Source organism: Rhinolophus sinicus, linkage group LG04 (assembly GCF_036562045.2).
Source record: "Rhinolophus sinicus isolate RSC01 linkage group LG04, ASM3656204v1, whole genome shotgun sequence".
NCBI classification, from domain to species: Eukaryota; Metazoa; Chordata; class Mammalia; order Chiroptera; family Rhinolophidae; genus Rhinolophus; species Rhinolophus sinicus.
Window position 1 is genome coordinate 131,525,785 of NC_133754.1, and position 26,641 is coordinate 131,552,425.

At 35.3% G+C, this 26,641-nt stretch overlaps 1 pseudogene; it reads left to right on the forward strand.

The window, feature by feature from the left end:
* On the forward strand, positions 1-26,641 carry LOC109437548 (elongation factor 1-alpha 1; annotated as a pseudogene).

Below are 26,641 nucleotides of genomic sequence, written 5' to 3' on the forward strand. Positions count from 1 at the left end.
ATGTACGGGGAAGAAAGAATAGTAAATACAAGAGCCTTGGGCCAAGAATGTTTGCTGGTATTTGAGGGAATGCCAGAGGTGTGTCTGACTGAATCAGTGTGGGAAGCAGGTAAGTGATATGACATGGAATCACACAGGCTGTGCAGTCAACTAATGGAGAATATTGCAACTACAAAGAAAACTTTGAGTGATATTTTGTGTGAAGTGGGAAACCATTTAGATTTTAGACAAAATACTAGTATGACTTGACTTATGTTTTATTTGGATCATTCTGGCTCTTGGGATGGAAATAAACCATAAGAGAGTAACAGGGAAGCAAGAGACCAGTGCAGAAGCTATCAATGTGTCAAATAAATGTTATTGTTATTCAAGCACCAGATAATTCCTATATGTAGCTGTGGCTTTTCAAAAATAGAAAAAAATATTGACTAGCCTATTGTGTTTCCTGATGATGTCACACTAATCACGTTTTAAAATTTTGAATGGTTCAAAACTATATAGCACCGCTAAGAGTTTCCGGTCACTTCAGGTTCCATTTTAAACCTGGGAAAATGGAGTTCAAGACAAATTCCTAAAATGTGTGATTAAATTAGAATTGCTGCAGAGAGGGATATTGGTTAAAACACACATCAGCTTTGGAGTCATCCAGACACAGGTTCGAGCCTCACATCTGACACGTAGCAGCAGGGTCAAGTCACAGTCAGCCTCTATTCTTCAGTTTTCTGCACAGTTTTCTGTAAAGTGGATTTAAGTAAAATATCGACTCCAACAGGCAATGTTAAATTTAAACGAGATGATTTATGTACAATGTTTATCACTGTGCCTGGAATATTGTAAGTGCTCAATCAAATTTACCTATGATACCTATTTTCAACCTCAAAAGTCATCTTCAACATAAAATTTGAAGTTTCGACAGTCTGACAATTGGTTTAAGATAAAGCTGCACCATCAAATCATATGTCTGGCTCATCATCATAATCCATCAGAGTCTAGCGTTATCTTGACATCTCTCTCTTTAAATGGGCTACATTTTGTCTTCTGGACCCCTAACTCCCTTTTTCACATGCTGGAATCATTCAAATTTTTTGCACTAGAAAATTTCTTTCTTCCAGATTCCAAAAGCCTCTGCTTTAAAAAATAAGGAATCAGCAGGACACAACACATGACGTAAGTGTAAGAAATCATGTTTTACAATCTCCCTGGAACGACCAACACTATTGCGATAGTCAAATACATTTTAAAATGTATTCTTATATACAAAGCACAATTCTATAGGCAGGATACCCACATCAAAGCAGTATGTTTAGGACCAATACATTCTCTTATGTTCGAATTTAGCGAGATATGCCCCATAATCCAATTAGAAAGTAAAATGGGCTTAATTACTTAGCTCAGATCAAAGAATACAAGGCAGCAGAGAATCTAATTAAAATTAATAATATGATGGGCAACTTTATCTAATGCCTAATCTAGGGCATTTCATTTTAATTTAAACTCAGCTCTCAAATTCACAGCATGGTCTGATCATTGTCACTGATTGTTATGAAAGCTGATAACCCTGTAGCAAATCCTTCCTGTGTTGTTGTTGCCCAATTCTAAGTAATAGATTTAACTCTGTTCAATAAAGAGAGGTCAAAAAGTTCACTCTGCTACATGTTTATATTGAATTTCTTTAGCCTCCTCTCTCTTATTTTAGCCTGATTAATATGCATCAGATGTTATTGAATAGTATAAATGATGTATGCAGTGTACACAGCCACAGGCCATATTTATATTGAGTGAGAGCAGTGCCTAAGTAAATCAAGAACTCTCATATGCTTCTAAACCTTACTTATAGTACGTTTACAAAGTACTATTTATTTTAATGTTTGGACTAAATCGATTCACCAGTACAGTCCAAGGATATATTAAAATCATTTTGTTGGCAATATGTAAAGAAAAAAAATCTAGTTAATTTATGGATTGTTAACTTCTATGTGTTTGAGCGTGTATGTGTGTGTGTGTGTATGTGTATATGTATACACACACGTGCACAACATAGGTATTGCACATCCAAACCACAGCAGAACAAACTTTTGCCTTGGTTGGTGAGACAAGCTTTAGTCAATGTTTTAACTCCCAGGCAGAAATGACATATTTCCATCAACTGTTGAAATTGCCCAACCATCTTCCCAGAAAATAAATCAAAACATTGTACTATTAAACATATACATTATAAGCCTCATCACTCTTTAAAACAAAAATTTTAAAAGGTGTTTTGATGCCTATACACCAGCAACTGTATCTGCAGTCAAAATACAAAAGCACTCCAAAGGATTATAAACCCCTGAGAATAGCAAGGGCTGCTTTGGGAGAATAATCATAATCACTTATAGTTATCCAGGTCAGGACAAAGTGATGACAAACAACAGATTAAGAGCCACAGTGGATGGCTTAGATGAGGCTCAAAGTGGGAAGAAGCTTAAAAAGAAAAAAAAAAGGGGGTTAGGAAAAGGTTTGGGAGCTGGGCGTCTTCTTCTACATAGAATGTATGCACTGGCCCTCTTTTGGAAGCTCTGCAATTATGTTCTCGTGGGCTTCCTTTCACATTTTAAAGCCAAGCATATTAAATCTTGACCTTTCTGTGTATAGAAGCCTACCGAAAGAGGCCAGATCTCCAACATATGCCACAGAAAAGAAAAATAAATTGTAGAACTATTCTTTGGTGAACTATTTTGCATAACAATATTTCCCGTAAGTGTCTGATTAAGTGCTATTAAAAAAACTACATTCAAATTGATTAGCTAATAACTCAAAGTGATTGAAATGTGTGGCTCTGCACAGCAGGGTAAATTCATGTAGTCAGTATCCCTCTTGCAGTGGTGCTTAAACTTAAGCACTCCCTGGTCATTCCACCTGGTTTATGCAACTCCCTGAACGTGCATGTAATCAAACACTCCCACTCGTTCTAGGATAGAGGGTTGAGCCACAATATATTTTTTGCCCTTGGGGATGTTTCTCTTGATGCTAAAGCAGTTGGTTTCTGCAAGTGATACCATAGTGGCTCTGTGTCAGTACAGCAGGAGGTATTTTTGGTACCTGTTGAATCAGTTACGTTCTAGGCCACTGCATAATAAATCAGACCAACTAAATATTTTTTTATTTAATTGAGTTATGGATGGACATTTTAATTGTAAAAGTCCATCAATTCTTGAGTGAGCAAGTGAGAAAGTGAGAGAGAGAGAAAGAGAGAAAGAATTGAACATATTAGACAAATTGAAAAGGATAGTCTGATTAAATTCCTCACACACCAAAAAAGAAAAAAAAAAAAAAAAAGAAATACAAGACTGATGACCGCTAAGAAAATTAAGGACAAGTCTGTACTTCTATAAAATTAAATGTTGTTAGGAGAATTCAAATACCAAGTGAGGAAAATGTCATTATTGTCTTGACACATCTGCCACAGAGATGAATTAGTCAGCTGTGTAGAGCACACCAAATGCAAATGTGCTATCAGAGAGATGATCATTTATTATGTTATTTTTAGAAGATATGCTGTGACATATTTATTTTGAAAAAAATGTATCTGGTTGCATGTAGTTAATTATGAAGAATGGAGAAAAATAACTGAATAATATCAAGGCACAAAACATGTAATCTTGTTTTTTTCTGATTGAATTATCTTGTCTGAATGTCAAAATTACTTTAGATTAATTAAATAGCACTGTAACCTTCAGCTTTTTTATTACCTCAACTTGGTCTTCGAGTCATCTTTGATAATATATTTGGATAATTGGAAACATTTTTGTCGTTCACATTTTATCACAAAATAATTTTGACGTCAGCTGCTTTATGTATTTTACATGGATACTAGATAACTAGAATATCAAAACATATTAATATAAAAAGTTCTTCATCAGGTTTCTATGAACAGTGATTCTTCATAATTGCTTAGCATGTTTGCTGTGTTGTAGAGAGCCATGTGGTGATGAACCCAATTTAATTGAAACCAGCAGTTTTTGAATACTGATTTTATTCAAGGCTTTATGCAAGTCATTTTGGGGAAACAATAACAACAAAAAAGATGATACAACAGTTCCTACAGTCAGGAAGCTTAGGATATAACCTATTGAATGAATATCTGAGAGGTAAGAAGGATATTTCCCGAGGAAAGAGAAAGAAGTGCCTACAACTCTTAATGGTGCTGTACAGGTTTGAATCATTCACATTTTAAAGCATGATTAGTGTGACATCATCAAGGAACACAATAGGCTATTCAGTGGATGGATGAATAAAGAAGAGGTGGTACATATATACAGTGTAATATTACCAGCCATATGACAGAATGAAATGTTGCCATCTGCAACAACATGGATGAACCTAGAGGGTATTGTGCTGAGTGGAGTCAGTCAGAGAAAGACAAATGCCATATGATTTCACTTATATATGGAATCTAAAGAACAAAATAAACAAACAATACAGAAACAGACTCATATATACAGAGAACATTTTGATGGTTGCCAGATGGGAGAGGGTTTGGAGGGAATGGATGAAAAAGGAAGGAAGGAATTAAGAAGTACAAATTGATGTTACTAAACAGTCACGGGAATGTAGGGTACGCACAAGGAATGTAGTCAGTGATATTGTAATAACTACGTATGGTGTCATATGGGTAATAGATTTATTGGGATGATCACTTCATAAATTATATAAATATGTAATTGTTCTGTTGTACACCTGAAAATAATATAATATTGTATGTTAACTCTAATTGAGAAATAAAACAATTATTTAAAAATATATTTTCCATCAATTGAAAAAAAGGACTCTTTTTTGCCTCATAAATAGGGCTAGCTCAAGTATATCTCTATGGAGAAGACACCACTTAACTGAGTTGACAACAATTGTTAGAATTTTGACAAACTAAAAGGAAGAAAATGATACTACATTGTAAGTTTTTCAAAAAAAGCAATGGGGTAAAAAATGCAGAGTGCTGTTGGGAAATGTTTACTTTTCTTGATTAGTTGGAGCATAGATGGTACAGAGAGAAAAAGAGGGAAGAGATAGGTAGGCAACAAGACTGGGGCCAGAGTTTGGACTTCATACCGCAGAGCCCCTGGCCCATTAAGTGGCACAATGTCTTACAAGCAGGGCTTTGAAGGTCATTCAAACCCGTCCCTCAACAAGTACCTGCTTAGATAGGTACCAAGTATCTAGGTAGGTTTAAATAATGTTTAATCATTTTGTGCCTGTTTATCCATCTAAAATATTGAGATGAAAATAGTACCATTATGTTATTTTGAAAGTGAATGCAATTAAATCAGCTAAATAGTGCCCAGCACATAGGGAGTGCCCCATAACGTTAGCCATTATTAGACTTGAACCAGACAGGGATGCACATGACTATATCTGACAAGGTGAAGTATGGGAAATTTCACAGACATCGTTCTTATTGAATGAATCTTCTGGAGGATTCACGGTGCTATTAAGAATGACTTTCAGGTGGCCGATTAGCTCCGTTGGTTAGAGCTTGGTGCTGATAACACCAAGGTTGCAGGTTTGATCCCCACATGAGCCACTGTGAGCTGCACCCTTCTTAAAATACAAAAATAAAATAAGATTAAATAAAAAAGAAATCACTTTCAACATGCCAACTCTGCTAGGTCACTGGCATGGATTACTCTTTATGAGAGCACTGATTTAAAGACTTAGTTATGCATTTTCTAATTCATGCTTTTAATTCAAAATAAGAAATATGCACTTATTTTCAGAAAAACATGTTGAGTAGGTTAGAAAATAAAACAAGAAGCAAATATCGCAACCACTGAGAGTTTAAAAACAAACACAATTTAAGTGACCATTTAACCATTCTTAATAGTGGTAATTATATTTTTGCTTTTATACCTGTCCAAATGTTACCTCGTTTGGAAAAGGATATTTTCTTTTTGTGAACAAATTTTATCAAAAATTAAATTTTCCTCAAATTGCTATCTCATTCCTCCTCAGCTTCAGGTTTTCTTTGTTTCTCATTTTACCAGGAAATCATCTAACTATAAGATGACTCATACTTTTATTTAAAATGCTCAGCACAGCCTGATTCTTTTTTTTTTTTAATCAACATCATCAGATATGTTGAAAAAGGAAGAAAATAGATATTGCAGCATATAAGGCAATTATGAAAAACTATAATATGAATTTGGTTTTAACTATACTCTAAAAACCTACTTAAATCAAAGGAAATAATATGTCACTTGGACAAAGTGATAGTTGATGCAATGGGAATAAGATTCTGGGTAGAACACACCAAATAAGAAGTTAATAGAATCATGGATATAATGCTAGGAAACCCCAAAGTTTCAGAGTTAAAAATAAAACATTTGTTTAGCACTTATTATGTGCCAGCTACTATAATAAATGCTTTATATGAATTATGCCATGCAATCTTTATAATAATCTCATGAGATATTTATCATTATTTTCCCAATTTGACAGGTGACTAAAATGAGGTACAGTACCTTGTACTCGTTTACATAGCTAGAAAGTGATAGGGATGATTCAAGACAGGCTAATTGGAAAAAATAAAGAAAACAATTTTCTACACTGGTATCTTAAAGAAAATTGAGAAATAATTAGAATATTTGTTCTGTTGCCTATTACCATGTAACAAACTACTCCAAAATTTAGAGAAATAAAACAATGATAACATTTATTTTGCTCATAAATGTTCAATTTGGACAGGGCTTGGCAGGGATAGATAGCTTATCTTTGCTTCACTCATCAGCCAGAGCAACTTGAAATCTGGAGGCTGGAATCATTTGTAATCTTGCTCCCTGTCATATCTGGAGGTTGATGATGGCTGCTGGCTGAGACTTTAGCTTGTACTTTTGGCTGGAACACCTAAATGTGACCTCTCCATGTGGCCGTGGCTTCCTCAAAACATACTGTCTGGGTGCCAGGGTGATGGTCTCAAGAGAGAGCCAGCTGGAAGTTGCATTGCATTTTAAGAACTAGCCTTGAATATGAAGTAGCATCATTTTTGCTACATTCTGCTTGTTGAGGCAGCCAAACAGCTTACGTCATTTCAAGGAAAGAAGAAATAGATTTCAGTTGTTGACGGGGTAGTGGCAAGGCTCTGGAAGAACATGATTGGAATTACTGCTGTGACAATGTTTGGAAAATGCAATTTGCCATAATGTAAGAAATGAATGAAGAGTGTGAGACACTAAAGTTTCCAGTGGAAGAGGAAGTAACTCTAAAGAGGGAATGTTCAATAATAGTGGAAAACAGTGGTGATAAATGATAGGTGACATTGACAAAGCCAATTTTCTGAATATGTGGAAGTCAGGTTGCAATGCCTTACAAAGGGAATGGGAAAAGAGAATATGCCCAATGGAGTTTTGCATCCCGTGGTTCCCATCAATTTATCTGGCCTTATCTCATATCCCACAGCTGGCTGTGCTGCAGGCACAGTGGCCTCCTATAAAGTCCTTGCATTGGTGTGCTCCATCCATAGGAATTTTGCACATGGTATTTCTCCTGCTTGACATGCGGTCTCCACCCTTTTTCAAAAACTTGGTTTAATCCTATTCCTTTTACTGATTTCACTCATTCATTTTATCAAAGAATTGTCCGGCATCCATACCAAAGCAGATATTTCATAGTACTCTTGTTTTTAATAGTTACCTCCATTTGTAAACATTTATTTATTTTCTTCCATTCTTTGATTAATGTCTGTCTCCTTTACAAGTCAGCAAGATCTGTGAGACAAGGAATACATCTGTTTTTGCTTATCCCAAAAACCTAGCAGAATGCATGTATCTTATACGACTCTCATTAAGTAGTTACTAAATGTGTATAAAACAGACTTATTTTTTGATAACCTTCATGTAAAAGGAAGGAAATATGTAGTATTTAGGGGAAAATACAGGGTTAAGGATATTCACTAACACAAATGATAAAACCATTGTAAACCATCAATGAGAAAGAAGTAATTGAGTTATAGTGTTTGTGTTAGTGTAGGTTAACCTTTGTAACAAGTAGACCCAAAATATGTATTGATTCAGACAAAACAGAAGTATATTTCTTGTTTGTTACAATAAAAGACAATTCCAGCCAAACAGAAAGGGACTCTGCTCCATGCAGTTATTCATCAACCCATGCTGATGATCTCTGTACTGTCTTTCACACGTAACTTCCATGGTCACATTATTTAATATCTCCGTGTAATTCAGCCAGAAAAGGAAAGAGCATGAGGATTGCATGGTTTGAGGTTTTCCTAGGCCAGGTTTAGAAAAAACCATCATTTACCCTCAGAGTAAGCTTGAATCTGGTCATATGACCATAAATGATGACAAGAGCCTGGGGACTGAGCTAGAGATTTGCTCAGAAAGAAGGGAAAACTAGTCTTGGAGAAAAGCCAACAGCCTCGGCTGCCACAGTCAACCAACAGTATCTTGCAAGATTATCATTTCGAAATACCTTTCAAGAAATGAAAGGTATCTGTCAGAATACCTGTCAGAATACCTTTCAAGAAAATTGGAAAAGTTTGATAATACATAATTACTAAAGCAAATGTTATTGATTGATCATAAGGTGTTTGATAAAGCGAGAATAGAAATGTCTCTAAAGCTGAAATTTTGAGTTCGATGGTAGGAAAAAGTTCTCTAATTAGTGATTGAAGTATTCAGAAAAAAATCCTCTTTTATGGATTATTCAAGTAAAGTCCACAATATCTTCTTTGAAAGTCTAACATGATTGTTCACCTGATTATTCAGAAGTTATGAGTGCTATTCATCAGTTATATAAGAAAAAAGATGTGTAAGTGATGATTTATTGATGCAGCTTGCAAGGGGGGCTACAGGGAAAGGGAAAACATAAAATTATTAGACTCCCAAGATCATAATTACAGACCTGAGTTTGAGCAGGGAATTTCTAAGACTTGAAAAAGATATTTAAAAATCAGAGTATGAAAGACACTGAATAAGAAAGGAAAAATATTACTCATTCCTTTTTTTTTCATTCCTTTTTTTACCTCAAATATTCTTTTATAGAATTGTCTTAAACATCATTAAAACATAAGTGTCCTACTAAATTTGACTACTTTATATATTTGTATGTATCTATAGGATATGCTATCTTAAATTGCATTTTTAAATCTTGACTGAACGACTGTAAACTATTTCTATCAGTTTCTTCTTCCCTTTCTGTTCAGGGACCAATTATTTCTAAAAAGGGGGCCAATCACTTGCAGTAGACATTGCTCAGTTAAACTTGGTGCATGGAAACTGTATCAGTCAGGGTCCTATGAAACCCAGGTGGCACATATAAAAAGAGTAAGTAGAATTTAATGATGGTTCTATTTACAAAAGTGTATGCAGGATTAAGGAAGCCAAGAAGGGACTAGCCATGGCCAGGAAGGGAAAGCAGATACAGTGGTTTTCATGACCTAGTGACAACTGTTGTGTAAGAAAAGGACTTCCCACCTAAAGGTAGCCTCTGACTACCTTCTGCCTGCTGAGAACTAGGAAACAAATCCCTCAATCTCTCTCTACTCTCCCACGCTGATGTCCTGTCAGTGAAACTTTCCATTGGCCAAGACACTAAAAGTCAGAGAGGCACTTAGCCTAATGATGAAATATGTAGAATTTAGCCTCTTGGGGCAAGGCACAAGGTGGAGAACTATGGTAAATATACCTAGAAAGACAAACAGAATATTCAGAACAGGTGCAAGAACATTTGTGAGAGAGATATTAATAGTGTATATAATAAACATGTGCATTTATATATTTGTGAAATCTGTATTTTGTTGAATATTTGTTTTCCTTAAACACAAATATGAAAGTTTTAAAGGGAAAGGATTGAATCTGCATAAGATCTTATCAAAATATGAAAGGGTTTTTTAAGTATGTGTTTTGAGTCATTGCCAATTCATGACGAAATAGAGCAGCATAGATAATGCTAAGACTGACAGCTAAGAACCCTGTTGAAGCATGAGTTTGTCTATACTGCATGTTCACTGAGAGAGAAAAGAGAAGAGGAGGAGTCAGAATAGGGACCTAGAAGAGCTACAGTATTCAAGTTTGGCAGAAAATCTTGACAGAATACATAATGGCCAAGGTACCCAGACTGATGATCAGGGTCCAGAATTTCTAATCCCACAGCATTGTCACTGGAGGCTTAATTGGCATCAGTCTGGCTGGGAATGGCCATAACTCAAGATTATGTACACCCACAGGTCCAGAGGAGAAAACTGGAGATGGATCAAGCAAAGCAAATAAGAGCTTGTGGCAGGCAGGCAGAGCTCAGAGGAAGCCGGCAATAGATAGGGATGAAGGAAGACTGAGATTGTTGATTGACCCTCAGAGAGGTCCATTACAGTAGCTCGATTATTATCGTACAGATGGTAGATGGATGAATAGAAGTTCAATTCCAGGTCTTATTGTCTCACATAAAAATTATTTTTGCTGTAACATACGGCCTACAGCAACGAAGAAATAAAGATACCGTCAATTAAAATGAACTATTCTTTTAACAAGTCTGAAAAGTTTTCCTTGCAACAGAATCTTTCTACTTCGACCAAAGCAATACTATAGTTGTAATGTACAGTCATAAAGCCAACAACACAGTGGTAGTGGATCACAACGCGTCTGACCGAGAAATTAACACTTTGGCGATAGATTCAGATATTCTGTCTCTAAGACGTCTATCTCAGATTAAATTTGAGAACCAGATATTTTTATTTGCATTTATTTATTTATTTAACCAGTTTTGGGTGTACAAAACAATGTAGTAGACATTTCATCCCTCATAGAGTGATAACCCTTCCCCCAATCTATTGGCCCTCTGACATCGTATATAGCTATTACAATTCCATTGACTCATATATACATATTAAATTATAGTTGACATTCATTGTTATTCAGCTTCAGTCTCAGGTGTATAGTGCAGTGGTCAGGGTCAGGTATCTACACCGTCCCTGAAGTGGTCTCCCTAATAAGACAAGTGCCCATCTGACACCTACAATATATTTTAAAGGAAAAAACTGTATACATTCTATAAAATTGTTTCATTATCACATCTGCAGCTATTTTTTTCTTAATGAATTACAGATTAAAATGATTTGCTGGATGTTAGCTGAATTTATTGTGGTAATCATTTCACAGTATGTGTAAATCAAACCATCATGCCAGATAACTTAAAGTTATACAGTGATGACAATTATTTTCCAATCAAATTGGAAAACAAAACAAAACAAACAAACCACTGACATACAAACACAAACTTAAGCTGATCCAATTTCATACCTGCTGGTATTGCTGTTCCTTTACACAAATTGAAGTCTTCTACTTGGGGAAAAAAATTTACTGCGCCTACTCCTCAAGATATTTTTTATATCATCATGGAGTTTTATAGGACCCATTAATTTTTACTAGTATAGTGGCATAAGAATGGATTTACATTTCAAAACAAAATACTTTCGTAAAATCTTAGCTCTCCTTAGGATTGTACAATGCTGTACAATCTGCAGTTTATTTGAGCCTTAGTTTCCCCTTCTGAAAAATTGGGATACTGTTATCTGTTTAACTTGGTTGTTTCCTAGTCCATAAAGCCTATAAACATTTTTTGAAATATGTAGTATTTCTAAGAAGGCAAGACTTGTTCCTAAATGTGTCATTTGCCCACTGTTTTTCAAAGAAGGTGATACTCAGGCCCCTTTTTTGAATACTGTGTATCCCAGAACTTTGTCCTATAGGTTTTATGGTGTCTCTGGAAAACATGGATGCTTTGATAAACTTTATTTATAAAATGTGTCTAAACTAAAGACTAACGCCCCCTTCACACCCGAAGACTCCAGTAGCTTCTTTCCTTTCCTGACATATGAGGTAATGTTGCTTTAATTGATCACAGAAGAGATGGCAGAGTATGAAGATGGTAGAAGGACGGATCGCAGGGATAGTGATCGCAGGGATGCCGTTACACAAATGTAGAACATCTGCCCCTGTCTCTTCCAAAATTCTACTACAGAAAGCATGTTTCCTGTAGTCATCCAGTTCACCTACATACTCCCATTTTCTCTTATTTACAAATACTAAAAGTAGTACAAAAAAACCCCTTAAAACCTGATATTTATAATGCATCTAACATCTGTAGTTCCTATGTTGTGTTGCTACTTGTGGGTTGGTCCTTATTCTCCCAACAGTGATGGACCAAAATCTCAGAGCCCCTAGCAATTTTCACCCTCTTCTATGGCCACTTCTACCACTTTGAGATTGAAGCATGTTATGCATCCAAGCCTATCGATTCAATCAACATTTGTATTCCAGGTGATTCTAACTTTAGTGAGTCAGAAAAAAACAAAAGCCTCTTTCCTTGTCTTGATTAAGCTATAATATTATGAGGTTATTATATCATTGTTGTAACATTTTCCATTATTCCTTTAAATGTTTTTTTTGGTTTGTTTTTTGTGTTTTTTTTTAGTTAAGAAATATTCGACTCAAAAAGTGTAAACAGGTGACTTATTGCTTTTTTCATTACTGCTCACACATGTCCTCTTGTGGTGTATATCTTGATGTTTCATTTTGTTTTGTTTGATCTTAAGAAACAGCCTCGTCCTTAGCAAAAATCCAAATCAAGTCAATGAAATAGTCAAGTCAATGAATTGTACATTTTATTCTATATTTTTATAGCAACAAAATTTACTTTCCTACTAAATTGGATAAGGTCACATTGATTATTTTTAGACAAATTAAGTGCTTAATAGAGTCTGCATTTAATCACACGGTAAAAGTTTATCAATCCCATATTTCTACAGTATTTATTTATTTATGCATGCATCCCATGAAAATTTGTAGCCCAAGGAAGTTAAGTAACTTGTTCTAGATCAAACAGTAAGTTAAGCGAAGTGCCAGAACTAAAATTGTATCTTCCAGCTCTCATCCAAGTATTGTATTTCAATTCAGAGCTGTTTGACACTTTACGTGAATGTATCATCGTAGATGACGATGGTGATAAAATCACTATTTATATACAGTAATAGAGTCCCACAGCATCAGTACACTCCTGTAGGGTAGAGACTGTTCATAGAATTAAGAAAAGTGGAGCTGGACTCTCAAATTCAAACCCCAATTGTGCCATCAGTAGCTGTAAGATTAGAATACCTTACTCTTCAACATTCTGTGATATAGTTTTCTAAAATTTAAAATGAAATAGCAATAGTATTGACTCAAGTGTTTTGTGAAGATTGAATCAGTTAATGTAAGGGACGGGCAAATAATAATAGGAAGCCCTCTATGAAAATGGTGTCTGTAAATAAGAAGCTGCTCTTATTATTATTGCCAGTTGATTTCACATGCACAGCCATAAAATTAAAGATCAATCAAATGTTCTAGATAAAAAAATAAAATTTAAAATAAGATTTGTTTTCAAAATGTTCTGTGAGGCAAAAAAAAAAAAAAATGTGGTTGCATGATTTAATTCTGAAGGAGAAATAACCTTAGCACCATTTTATATTTATTAACTGACACTGTGTTAGGAGTTGATATTTAAACATGATATACAATCTTTTATTGATCATTTTTCTTTCCCCCTTTTATAACTCTTGTCTGAAACCTGCAGATAAAGGTATGCTTTGTTCTGTTTAGTAAGATTTAATGACATTAAAATTGAAATGAAGTTTGAATGTCAGAAATAAAGAAAATTAGAAAAACAGAACTTTAAATAGCCTCCTCAGCTTAATAAATCTGGAGAAATCACATGAAATTTCACCTTCTGAAATGTCCAACAGACAATCTTGCCTTACCTAAGAGTACAAGAAATGCATTTCCAAAGAGAAAGTATATTTGTTTTTACTGCTGGAATGTTGAGGTTTTTGAGTCAAATGGAGTTCCTGAGCAAGCAGCATAATGATAATTACAAACAGCATTGTTGCTTCCGTGCCTCTGCCTTGCTATAAAATATTGCATGTAAAAACAAAAAAAAGTCACTCACACAGAGAGATTATTAAATTATTTTAGGCTACATTTCAAATCAATGCCAAAAGTCAAACAAAATCCTGGCATTCTGAGTCTCAGTTTTCTTTACTGCTAGATAAGCATCAGGAAAACCCTTCCTCTTTCTAGCTATTTCTGAAGTTCAGCGTTATTGGAGAGGAGGCAACATAGTGTTGTCGTGTTTGATCACACCCACATCCACTCCCCTTTAAAACCACCCCAAGGCAGAGCTAAGGTACTGTTAATTTCTTCAGAAGGCATAGAACATCAAACACATTTTCCCAAAATGGCTTACAATAAATGATTCAGTTGACTGAATAGCTTCATGAAGTATGTTCATTTTATTTTAAATTCCCTGTAGTCTATAAAAGATTAGAATTCTGTTCATGGAAGGTTACTCAGAGAACATTAGGGTTAAAAGGAACATTGAAAACCTCCTTATTTAACTCTGGTTTTATAGATGAGGATCAGCTAGGTGACATTACTAGGTGTGACCTTGGGTATTTTTTTTCCAAAGCTCTTTGATTCATACTCACAGAACATTATGGCAGTTTTTCTCTGCCCTTTCAGGGAGGTGAAGATGAGTGTGCTTCTCTATACAGCTAACATTCTTTGTCATTCTCCCCCCGCCCCCACAAACAACCTAGAGAACACTTTGCAAGTCACGAAAAGAACTTGAAATTCCTCAAAACGACTTTTTGATCACATCTGTCCTGGGATCATATCTGATCCTCTTCCTCCAGGTCTATGGGAGAATAATTGTTTATCTCTCAGGTTTTTAAATTTTTTGTTTTGCTTTAATTCCATAAATAAAGTGTTGTTAATCCTTCTTAAAATATAAAATATTTCCAGCTTTTGGTGTCTTCACTGTCAAAAGCTGTCAAACTGAACATAAACAGTCTCTCAACAGTCTCTCACACCTTAATGACATTAAAATCTGAAATATCTTGGAAATTGAAACAGCAAGGGTATACTTATGAAAATGTTACCTATGAACCAAGAGAAATTAAAGTAGGAAAAGTAGATCTAATGTATTAACTTTTGCATAATTTCCATTTTCTTTTATTATTATAATATCATCATGCACTTCTCATAATATTCAGTCAGAGGGCTGCTGGGCTCTCTGTGCTATCCAAATAGATTATACTTTTCCTCTGAAAACTAGGGGTTTTTGTTTATGTTGTTTGTTCTGTATTATGAAGGTGGAGTAACGATCTCTTCAGCTCTGCTGAATCTGCGCTCTGTTCAGTAGATTGTACCTAAGAAGCCATGACAGTGTACATGTGAAGCACGTGACTCATTTTTTGATACAGAACTTTTTCCTCATGTGTCTACCCTTGGTGAGCTAAAGGAATTATTTCCAGTTAGTGTAATTAGTGTCAGGAGAGTCAATTCTTTATTTTAATGCTGAGTATGAATTTCATTACCTATATCTTCCCATGAATTCATTAACGGAATTATTTCCAAGCTTTCAGAGGTGAACTTAAATTTACTTAGGTTCTCCCAGCTATATTCAATGAGTGGTGGCATCTCCTTGCTTTATTAACTAGCAAATGTATTGATATTATTAAGGATGAATTTTCTGCTTGGATCATAGTACTTATTATTCACTATGGCCATTTTCTGCTCCAGGTTTAATTTCTACATTGTGTAGCTTATTTCTGATGCATACATGTCTTAGAAAAGTTATCTTACTCTCTATCCCCTCCAGTCAGCAACTAAAACCTGCAATGTAGTTACATGCTTCTATTTTTGTGTCTGACTCCAGAAAGAACCCCGTGGATGGGTCTCAGCCAGGACTTAGTGGCTTTTCAATAGAAATAAGCCTCAAAAATATAGGTTTGACTCAGGCTGCAAAAGAAAAAAATCAAAAAACCCTAGTGTGTTTCTACATTTCCATTGGATGTCACAATACACATAGAATCCTTCTAGTGCTTTCCGTCCAAATTGACTTAAAATTTCTTTAATTCAATGTATATTGTCCACAAATCTACCAGAATCTGTACTTCCAAACTACTGGTATCCTCTCCATTGTTTCTGAATTTCATCAGTCTCACAGATACCTTGTTTAAAACCAATAATAATAGAAAATGTTTTGTCCCATAGTCTATAAATTTATATTCCATGTGTTGTGTTTTTTTTTTTTTTAAATTCATGTTTGAAAAGGGACCTAATTAAATATAAGGATACATGAATCAAATTAATAGCCTAAAAATAGGTTACAGTTAAGACTGGATTGTTCAGACTCAGCTTGTTAGTCTAAACAATTGTGGAGGATGTGACTAGTTTAATAATTTGGTTGCTGTCCCTATAAAGCCAGAAGTAGACGTCCCTTATCCTCTGCCTCATACAGTTATATTTCACTTATGAGATGTTCCAAACTCTTGTGGAGGTATCACATTTTGCCTGCCTCACATGTACAAGTATTACTCCTTAGATAATAGACACATTCATGTATGTAAGAAATAGATACATACTGGTTTTTTCCTTAGCAACACGGAAGGTATGTGACTAAGACCTGGCCCTCAGAGTAGCCCAGACTTAGCATCTTTCTCTAGTATCTAAAGGAAAAGTCTGTTTTTTGTTTTTTGGTTTTATTTTTGAGGTTGCTTGTGTTAGGTTGGATCCCCATAAGAGCACACCCTGAGGCAAAAATTTGAGGGAAAGTAGTTTATTTGAAAGATGATCCAAAGAAACACTTATAGAAGAAGAGGGAAGAGATGAGGGAAGGAAAAGGAATCAGTTGAGGGTGTGCTTCTGAGCAGATTGCTGCTTTGGGGAACTGGAGCTCAGTCTTGTTGGGAACTTCTGGGTGATGGTGTAGAACATACCTCAAAGCTGAGGGCTACCCCAGGGGACATTCACTCCCCACACTCCAGCTTGCCCTTGCTCCACCAGCCGTAGACAGCTCCCAGGCAGAGAGACTGCAGCTGCCCAGGATGAGCACCCACTGACACATGTGGGAACTAAGAGTGCCAAAAGGATAGGGACAGGACACCAAGAACATCTACTAATCTGCTACATAGCTCAGTTGGAAGCAAGAGACTCCTGGGTGACTACGTGGATCTCTGTAAGTAGTGAACTCAGCTGAGGTTAAAGCCAGAACAGAGAAAAGCAGAAAAGAAGATACAGAGACAAACTGAAGTTGAATATGATTTGGGCCCATAAACCCAGCTGTACTTAAAGGTCTTTCTCCAGTCATTCTAATCACATGAGCAATATATTACTTTCCTTTTTCCATTCTTAGAGTGAGTTTCTATAACTCATGACCAAAAGAAGTCTAGATTTATGTACCCACATTAGGATTGTTAGGCCCAGTTCCTCCTGAAATCTTAAATGTATATTCATAGACCAGATATTGCAGGAAGAGCCTCCTGCTGCTAAGCAAACCCTCCTTCTTCTTTATTTTTATTTTATTATGTGAATCTTATTTCTGTCTCTCGTTTTCAGCTCTATGAATGTGGCCAACATTTTCCCTTTTATTTGCTGCTTTGGTGAGTGAATGTTTGAGGGATACTCTGTTGAGGGCATCTGAGACAGGCAGAACCAGTCTGAGGAAATTGCCACAATTGTCAATCTTTAAGACTGTGGAAATGCACAACCAGAAGCCCTTGAAAATACTGAATGAAAATAACTTTTTTAGAAAAAAATGTATTTTAGGATTATTAACGTTTTGTAGTTGAAGTAATATTTATGCTAGAATTTCCTTTATTCTACATTATTTTAATTAGTAGACCCATAATCCTCTTCAGAAGGAAAACTGACTCATATAAAGATTTTTCTCTAAGGAAGGAAACTTCTCCTTGCATGATGCCTTCACAATTAAATAAGTCTGCTTCATCTGGGTCTTTGTATTCCATTTATTGTTCTACAGTACTGGTCATCTGGGATTAACTTAAATCTAAATTTCCGTAACTCATTTTTGAACTTAATTTCTGATAAAATAGAAACCTTAATCAGAGGGATCAAAGACTGTTAGCATTCTAGTTGTTTACAGTATAATGATAAATATACAGCAAAATGCCAAGTGAACGCCACTCTCTAAAATAGAAAAAATGTCCTAAATAGTTAATTTGCTACTAGATATTTTAGAAGCCCTCTATTTCTGTTGGAAAATTTTATTATTCCTGTGATTTAAACCAGTGTGTGTGTGTGTGTGTGTGTGTGTGTGTGTGTGTGTGTGTCTGTCTGTCTGTCTGTCTGTCTGTCTTGAGCTAGAGTCATTGATATCCATGGGACAATGTCATTTCTGGTGAGTCTCTTCCAATAATATTGGACCCACACATATTTTCCATCACATTGCTTTTCTCTACTTCTTTCATAGGCAAGCTTCTTAAGAGCCAACAGGTGTGATTCAGGCGATCTTTTGGTCAAAAATACATGGTTCACTTTTACTAACCTGGGTATTTAAATCAGGCATTGGTTTACCCTTATTTAGCATCGACTGCTGAACCCAAGCTCTCGTTCTCAATGAGTCTGATTTGATATGAGCTCACTTACTTTTCTCCTGATCTGTACCAGTTAATTTTCTGTATTTTGAGTTCTGGAAATAAAAACAAGTACCTCAGCCTGTTTTTACATCAGATAAAGTGTTTTTTTGCACCAAGAATTATATAGTATCATATCAAGCAAGTACCTCTCAAGGCTAGATTGAACTGTAGTCTGATGAGACTTTATGAAATCCTACTTGTAACAGAGATTTCCAAGAAGAATAGTAGATTTTCAATTTGCACCTTATATTTCTGTTATAAAACATTCTGCTTTTGCTTATGGCATAGGAATATGGAACCCAGATCAATTTTTTCATCTATATGGGTTTTCTTGAACAACTCTTTTTAAAGGGAGATCTGACTTGCCTTAATAACGACTGGGTTTGTGTTAGATAAAGCAGTCACTAAAGGACAACCTCCTCGTCACCTATCTAGTATTAATCCACATTAAAAAAATAATAGTTACAAATTATTATGATAAAGTTCGATAAGAAAAGGAAAAATGACATTAGATACTGCCAACTAGAAACGCTCACTTATGCTTCTGTGTTTTCAACCAAACACACACACACACACACACACACACAAACATTTGCAGACTATAAACAAAATTCATAAAAGGTCACTCTGCAACCATGGTGGAATTGTTATGGATACCAGGACCGGAAAGAACCCAAATGGCACTCAGAGAGTTAGGAAGGTCAGCTTTATTATGCCGGCAGGCTCAACGGGATTCTTCCCAAAGACTGAGTCCCTAGTAAGGTTTTGATCAGGTTTTTATGGGTTGGGGACTTCCTTGAGTCGGGGAACGGGTAGGTGTCGTCTGGTGATTGGCTCCGGTGTGGCTTGGAGGGGGTTATGCAGAAGTGGGCTGGGGCTTAGGCTGGGGAACTCTCTCTCCACTGGGGCCACCATTTTAGGTCAGTTTCACATAGTGGGGAATGATTTTAGGTCAGTTTCTCCATCAGAATAAGATAAGAGACATGTACACTAGGCAACCAAAATATATAATAAAAATAACAACTAGTCATCCCGTCTTCTGGCTTATTGTTTCCCTACCCTTGAAAGCTATAATCCTACTTTAATGTTCAGGTCTCCTGGATAAAAAAAAAAATACCAAAATACCCAATGACCAAACTATCTTCACTTCCCAATGCCACCCAATTCAAAATTGACACCACTTCTTTAAACTTGCCTTAAATCACTCAGAACAAGCACAAATCCTATAAGATACCTTCTCAAATTCCCTTGCACTGAGACTCCCACGGTTCCTTTGGTATATACTCTCATTTACTATAGAAAGCTACGAAAACCTAACTCTGTGTGATACAGTTATGTTTCTAGTAGTCTTTGGCTGGTTGACTTCAACACTGGAAACATGGCAAAAATGGACCATGTAAAATGTCTACATAAAGTATGGCTTAGAGTGTAGACTGAAGTTGTAGGCCAAGGTTATGATTTGATTCCAAGTTGCTTATTAAAAATGAAGTGGGAGGGTAGGAGGGGCTGTAGTGTCAATTTAAATTTTCTATGCAAGCAAGAGCAATCAGAAGTACAGGAATTGTCCCAGTTTTCTCTAATTAACAACAACAGTAGTGTAAACTTTACTATAATGGAAATATTTTCTCATTTTTCTACAAATTTGACATTGATTTTTCCTTTTTTTTTAAAATCAGGGAGAAAATGTGAAATTATTAGAGCAGCAAGAATAATAAAGCCCACAAATGATTGATTTTTTAAACTTTCCCCTTCCTGAATGCCACACCCTGTTAATTTAGTGCCGTTTTAATCATTTTGGTCTAGTCAAACCAGTAAATGCATATCAAGTGATTGCTGTGTGTCAGGTACTAAACTATGGGCTGAAGGATACTGCCCAATGAAAGTACCACTTTATGACTTTAGAGAGTTCACAGGTTAATGGAAGGTAAGAGAAGAACTAAAATAAAATGGATAATTTTGCACATACATTCAGTGAAATTTTAAACCCTGAGCTAGTCTGAATTTTACAGAGCATATGCGCTTTGGTATTTGGCAAAATAATTATATAATTGTAGGTTTCCCATTTTTCTCTTAAATGTCATTTTCATGAAATGAATAACACAATTACATATAATGAAAGGAGGTAATTATGAAATGTTGTCAGGTGCTTTATATTTTACGTGCCAAGATCTTAGATTGTTTCTAAAGAGAATAAAAAGAGAAAATCAGTGTTTTGACCATTATTCACAATCCAGGGGTATAATTATAGAAGATTGTAGGGTATTTCATTCTAAGATTTACCTAAAGACACTATTTGCAAAACTCTATTTGAATGTTTTTCCTTGTAGGCTTAAAACATGCCTCAAAAAAGAGTTTGTATTTTGGGTTTCTTTAGAGGGAAATCAAAAAAGCTATTAGCCCTCTCAATGTAGAAGTATATGTACTAGTAAACTGAATTCTAAGACCTCCACAACAATTCTGGTTGGCATCTAGGAAACACAGACTCCTGGGGATGGGATTTGTCTGTCATTCATAGGAAGAAGCAGCACGCAGTCAAAGATCGAGAATTATAAAATGGATCATCTTCACATGTTAATATCTATGAAATGAGTAAACAAAATACACAATAAATACATATTGTTCATATGATAAAAATACTCTATTTGAACTTCTCCTTTTTGCAGGTCCTTTAAAAAATACACATTTATAGTTCCAAGCTATTACATGTGGGATTGTCTTTTAATTACCTTTTAATAGAATCGGCATTATTATCTAATACAACTAGGCATAAATACTTACAGATATTTGTCAAATGTTTAGTTGGAGACCCAGACCATTACAAACATATTTCTCACAAAAAATGTAATTTTCATTTTCTTCCCAAATGACAGTACAGTTATTAGACTCCATCTCTAAAATGCCTACAAGCAAATTTAATTAGTTAGTTAAATGAAACTGTCAGAAATTTTAAAAACATTTTTGTAGTAAATTATAGCCCTAGGTATTTCTTAATTTGCTTTATGTAACTTCAACTGGAAAGTATGTTTATAATATTCTATTTGTTCAGCATGGATGAAAGTCACTTCACATTTACTTTCATCTTCAAATCGCTTGGCCATTTTACAGCTGTTTGAATTTTAATAAGAGGGAACCAGTTTGGAGGATTCAGAGCAAAAAAGATTAAAAAATGATAATAACATTTGGCATTTATGAGGTTTATAATAATTCTGCTCTTGGAAAATATGGAACAAGGCTGATGTTTTTGTTTCAAGTCATAAGTTATGGAAATTAATTCTACAGACAAAATTAATAGGTGTAAAAATTATGGTAATTAGAGTCATGATAACCAGATATCTTGATGCATTAAGAGCCAGGTCTTGTATTGTGGGTCAGGAAAGGCATCACAAAATCATAGTCCTTCATTCAATAAAGCTTTTTATGTAGTATATTTAAGTGTTGTACTAAAGTTATTGAGAAAACCCACCAAAAAAGCCAGAGATAAAATAAATGAAAAGCTAGAAGGAGTCTAGTTGGCAACCACACATGCAAGTATAAAGACCTATTCATCTACATGGCTTTTCATCATTTAAAAAGATTTTTTAATACAGTTATATGCCGGAAAATCTTCCATCATCTCCTTTGAAGTTTTATTGTAAGATAACAAAAATAGAATTCACTTGAATATTTTTCAGTTAGGTGCTTTGCTTGGACATCAAATCTCTTTGTGTCTTTTATAATTTTCTTTTAAGTAAAATCCCCAATTAAAGAATTTGAGATTGAAGAAGAAACTGTGAGAAAATATGTATATGAAAGTACAACAATGAAAATTATTCCCAAAGAGAAAATAATAGTTGATATGGAAGTAGGTACATAAGCATCTAAATTTCAATTGTAATAAGGTATGTTTTTAGGTAGTAGATATGTAACAGAAATAAGACATTAGAGTACAAAATAAAATGTAATTTAATAGTATATTTTACCATTTTTATTTAAAGTAGGCTGAAGTTAAAACTGCGCATTCTTAATAGAACAGTGAGCTCCTTGATTTTTTTTTCTTTCTATAAAGTTTATGGAGTTTATTTGGATTTCTGAGATATAGCAAGATAGCTCAAATAGCAAATTGTACAATTTCATGTTTTTTGAATGAACTTGCAGCCTTGAAAAAGAAGTAAATTATAGCATCTTCACCTCTCATTTCTGTTTTATCCACAAAATAACCCTGACCACATAAACCTCATTATAAAAAAGCTTAATGTTTAGAAAGAAAGAAAAGAGAAATATCTCTGGATTTGGACTTTTAAGACCTGGGTTTAACAATGGAATTCCCTGTTTCCTAATCATGACAACGACGCCATACCTAACTCTTGGCTTCTTTGATATTTAGTTTTTTCGTTAATGAATGTATATGCTGAAACTTTATATTATAGACTGTTTTGAAAATCAGGTCAAATGAGTAATGAATACTATGTAGGTGCTTTATAAAATTCGCAGCCCTTTTAAGAAATAGTTTGAGACTGATTTTATGTTTACAATTTCCATAGGTTATTTGAATACTCTGATATGATTGTCTGATTGAAGTCACACCTTAGAAAGTAGGGGAAAGATCACCCTTAAAAGGCTGTCACCCCAATAAATTTAATTTAAAAAAAAAAAAGGCTGTTATTATACCAATGTCCATTTTAGGGATTAACAGAGAAAAATTCTGGAGTTTGGGAAATAACATAAAGACAGGGTAAAACTTATTATCTATGCTCTGTACTTTGAAAGATTCTGTTGTGCTTGAGTGAAATTCAGAGGTAAAGCAGACAATTTCTGTCAGTAGGCAGAGAAACATCTCTATAGAGACCATATTCTGATCATGTTGATAACATTGATAATGATTAGAATACTTAATTCTTATTAAACACCACTTGCTGGGTGCTCTTCTAAGTATATTGCATGTGTTCAATTTAATCCTCAACATTATGTGGTAGACACCATTGTTATCCTAGTTTACATATGGGGAAACTGAGGCATAGAGAGGTTAAGAAATTGCTAAAGGTCTCATGTCTGATAAGTTACAGGGTTGAGATACAAACCGAGGCATTCTCAATTTGTTTTTGTTTTTTCTTATTCTTATCTTAGCTGCCTTGTTTTATAAAAGAGATTATCTAATCATGTTTCTTTTTGTAGCAGCATATTTCTTTTGATTGTTTGCTTTGCTTTGTTTTTGATAACCCAAGACTTGTAAAGTCTTATTTAAATGTCTCAGTCTTCCTCAGACTTTCCCAAAGGACAATCCTATATTCAATTTTGGCAAAGTGCAATAAAGAAGAAAACACGCCCCCCAAGACTGCTTTGATGTTAGACAACCTTAAATCATGAGAGGTCACTGAAGCGAAAAACCATGGATTTTTCATATAGCCATGGTTAACACAGTGCTAATGAATCAGAAGATAAAATATGTGGTAATTGTGAGTCAGAAATAGTTTATCACAAAAAAAGAACTGGAGCTAAAAGTCTAAACATGTACCCCATGTGAATTTTCTTTCTTCATTGCCAAATTTGAAAAATCAGAATTTGATTTTATTAAGTTATAGCTGTGTTGGGAAAACTGGATATTCACATGCAAAATAATGAAATTGGATGCCTATCTTCTACCACACACAAAAATCAACTTATGATGAATTAAAGACTTCAACAGAAGACCTAAAACTATAAAACTTTTCAAAAAAAAATATAATGGAAAACTACTTCACTTTGGTCTTGGCAATGATTTCTTGGATGTGACACCAAAAGCACATGCAACCAAAAATAGACAAGTGGGACTGCATCAAACTAAAAAGCTTCTGCACAGCAAAGGAAATAGTCAACAGAGTGAAAAGATAACCTATGGAATGACAGAAATTATTTGCAAACCACCTATCTGATTAGGGGTTAAAGCCAAAATATATAAGGAATTCCTACAACACAATAGCAAAAATCAAACAAACAAAACAAAGACACAAACAAACAAACAAAAACACAAAAGAATAATTTGATTTAAAAATGGGAAAGGCATTGGATAGACATTACTCCAAAGAAGACATTCAAATGGCCAAGAGGCACATGAAAAGATGTTCAAAATTGCTAATCATCAGGGAAATGCAGATCAAAACCAAAATGAAATACCACCTCACACTTGATAGGATGGTTGCTATCAAAAAGTCACAAAATAAGTGTTGATGAACATGTGGAGAAAACGAATCCCTTGCACTGTTGATGGAATAGTAGAATGGTGCAGCCATTATGGAAAACACCATGAAATTTCCTCAACAAATTAAAAATAGAACTACCATAGGATCCAACAATCCCACTTCTGGGTATATATCCAAAAATAATTGAAATTAGGATCCCTAATTAATATCTGTACCCCTATATACATTGTAACAGTATTTACTATATCCAAGATATAGAAGTACTCCAAATGTCCCTTGACAGATAAATGGATAAAGAAAATGTGATATGTATGTACAACAGAATATTATTCACCCTTAAAAAAGAAGTCCTACGTTTGGTACAACATGATGGAGTCTAAGGAACATTGTACTAAGTGAAATAAGCCAGTCACAGAAAAACATATACTACATCATTCCACTTATAGGAGGAATCTAAAATAATCAAACTCATAGAAGGAGAGAATAGAATGGTTGTTGCTAGAGGCCAGGGGGAGGGAGAAATAGGGAATTATTGATCAAAGGGTGTAAAGTTTTAGTTATGTAAGATGAACACATTCTAGAGATATTCTGTACAGCATAGTGCCTATACTTAACAATCCAATAATACTCACCTTAAAATATGTTAAGATGATAGATTTCATGTTAGGTATTCTGAACACACAGTACTAAACCACCATTAAATCCAAGCCAAAGTGGGAAAGGAAAAGACTCATATCAACATCGCTGTCACTGGACACATAGATTCGTGAAAGTCTACTGCTTCAGGCCATCTAATCTGTAAATGCGGTGGGATCGACAAAAGAACCACTGAAAAATTTGAGGAGGCTGCTGAGATGGGAAAGGGCTTCTTCAAGTATGCTTGGGTCTTGAATAAACTGAAAACTGAACATGAGCTTGGGATCACCACTGATATCTCCCTGTGGAAATTCAAGACCAGCAAGCATTATGTGACCATCTTGGATGCCCCAGGACACAGAGACTTTATCGAAAACATGACTGTGCCATCCTGATTGATGCTGCTGGTGTTGGGGAATTTGAAGCAGGTGTCTCCAAGAATTGGCAGCTCTGTGAGCATGCCCTTCTGGTTTAAACACTGGGTGTGAAACAACTAATTGCTGGTGTTAAAATAGATTCCACTGAGCCACCCGATAGCCAGAAGAGATCTGAAGACATTGTTAAGGAAATCACCACGTACATTAAGAAAATTGTCTACAACTCTCAACATGCTAGAGCCAAGTGCTAATACACCTTGGTTCAAGGGATGGAAATTCACCATAAAGATGGCAATGCCAGTGGAACGACACTTGCTTGGAGCTCTGGATTGTATCCCGCCTCCAACTCATCCAACTGACAAGCCTTTGTGTCTGCCCCTCCAGGATGTATGCAAAATTGGTGCTATTGGTCCTGTCCTTCGGGGCTGAGTGGAGACTGGTATTCTCAAACCTGGCATGATGGTCACCTTTGCTCCAGTCAATGTTACAACTGAAGTAAGGTTTGTTGAAATGCACCATGAAGCTTTGAATGAAGCTCTTCCTCGGGACAATGTGGGCCTCAATGTCAAGAATGTGTCTGTCAAAAATGTTTATCATGGGACTGTGACTCGTGACAGCAGAAATGATCCAGCAATGGAAGCAGCTGGCTTCATGGCTCAGTTGATTATCCTGGACCATTCAGGCCAAATCAGTGCCAGATATGCACCTGGATTGGATTGTCACACAGATCACATTGCTTGCAGATTTGCTGAGCTGAAGAAGATTGATTGTCATTCTGGGAATAATCTGGAAAACGGCCCAAAGTTTGTGAAATGTAGTGATGCTGCCATCGTTTATGTGTTTCCTGGCAAGTTCATGTTTGTTGAGAGCTTCTCTGACTCTCCTCCTCTGGGCCATTTTGGTATTTGTGACATGAGACAAACAGTTGCTGTGGGTGTCATCAAAGCAGTGGACAAGAAGTAGCTGGAGCTGGCAAAATCACCAAATCTGCCCAGAAAGTTCAGAAGGCTAATTGA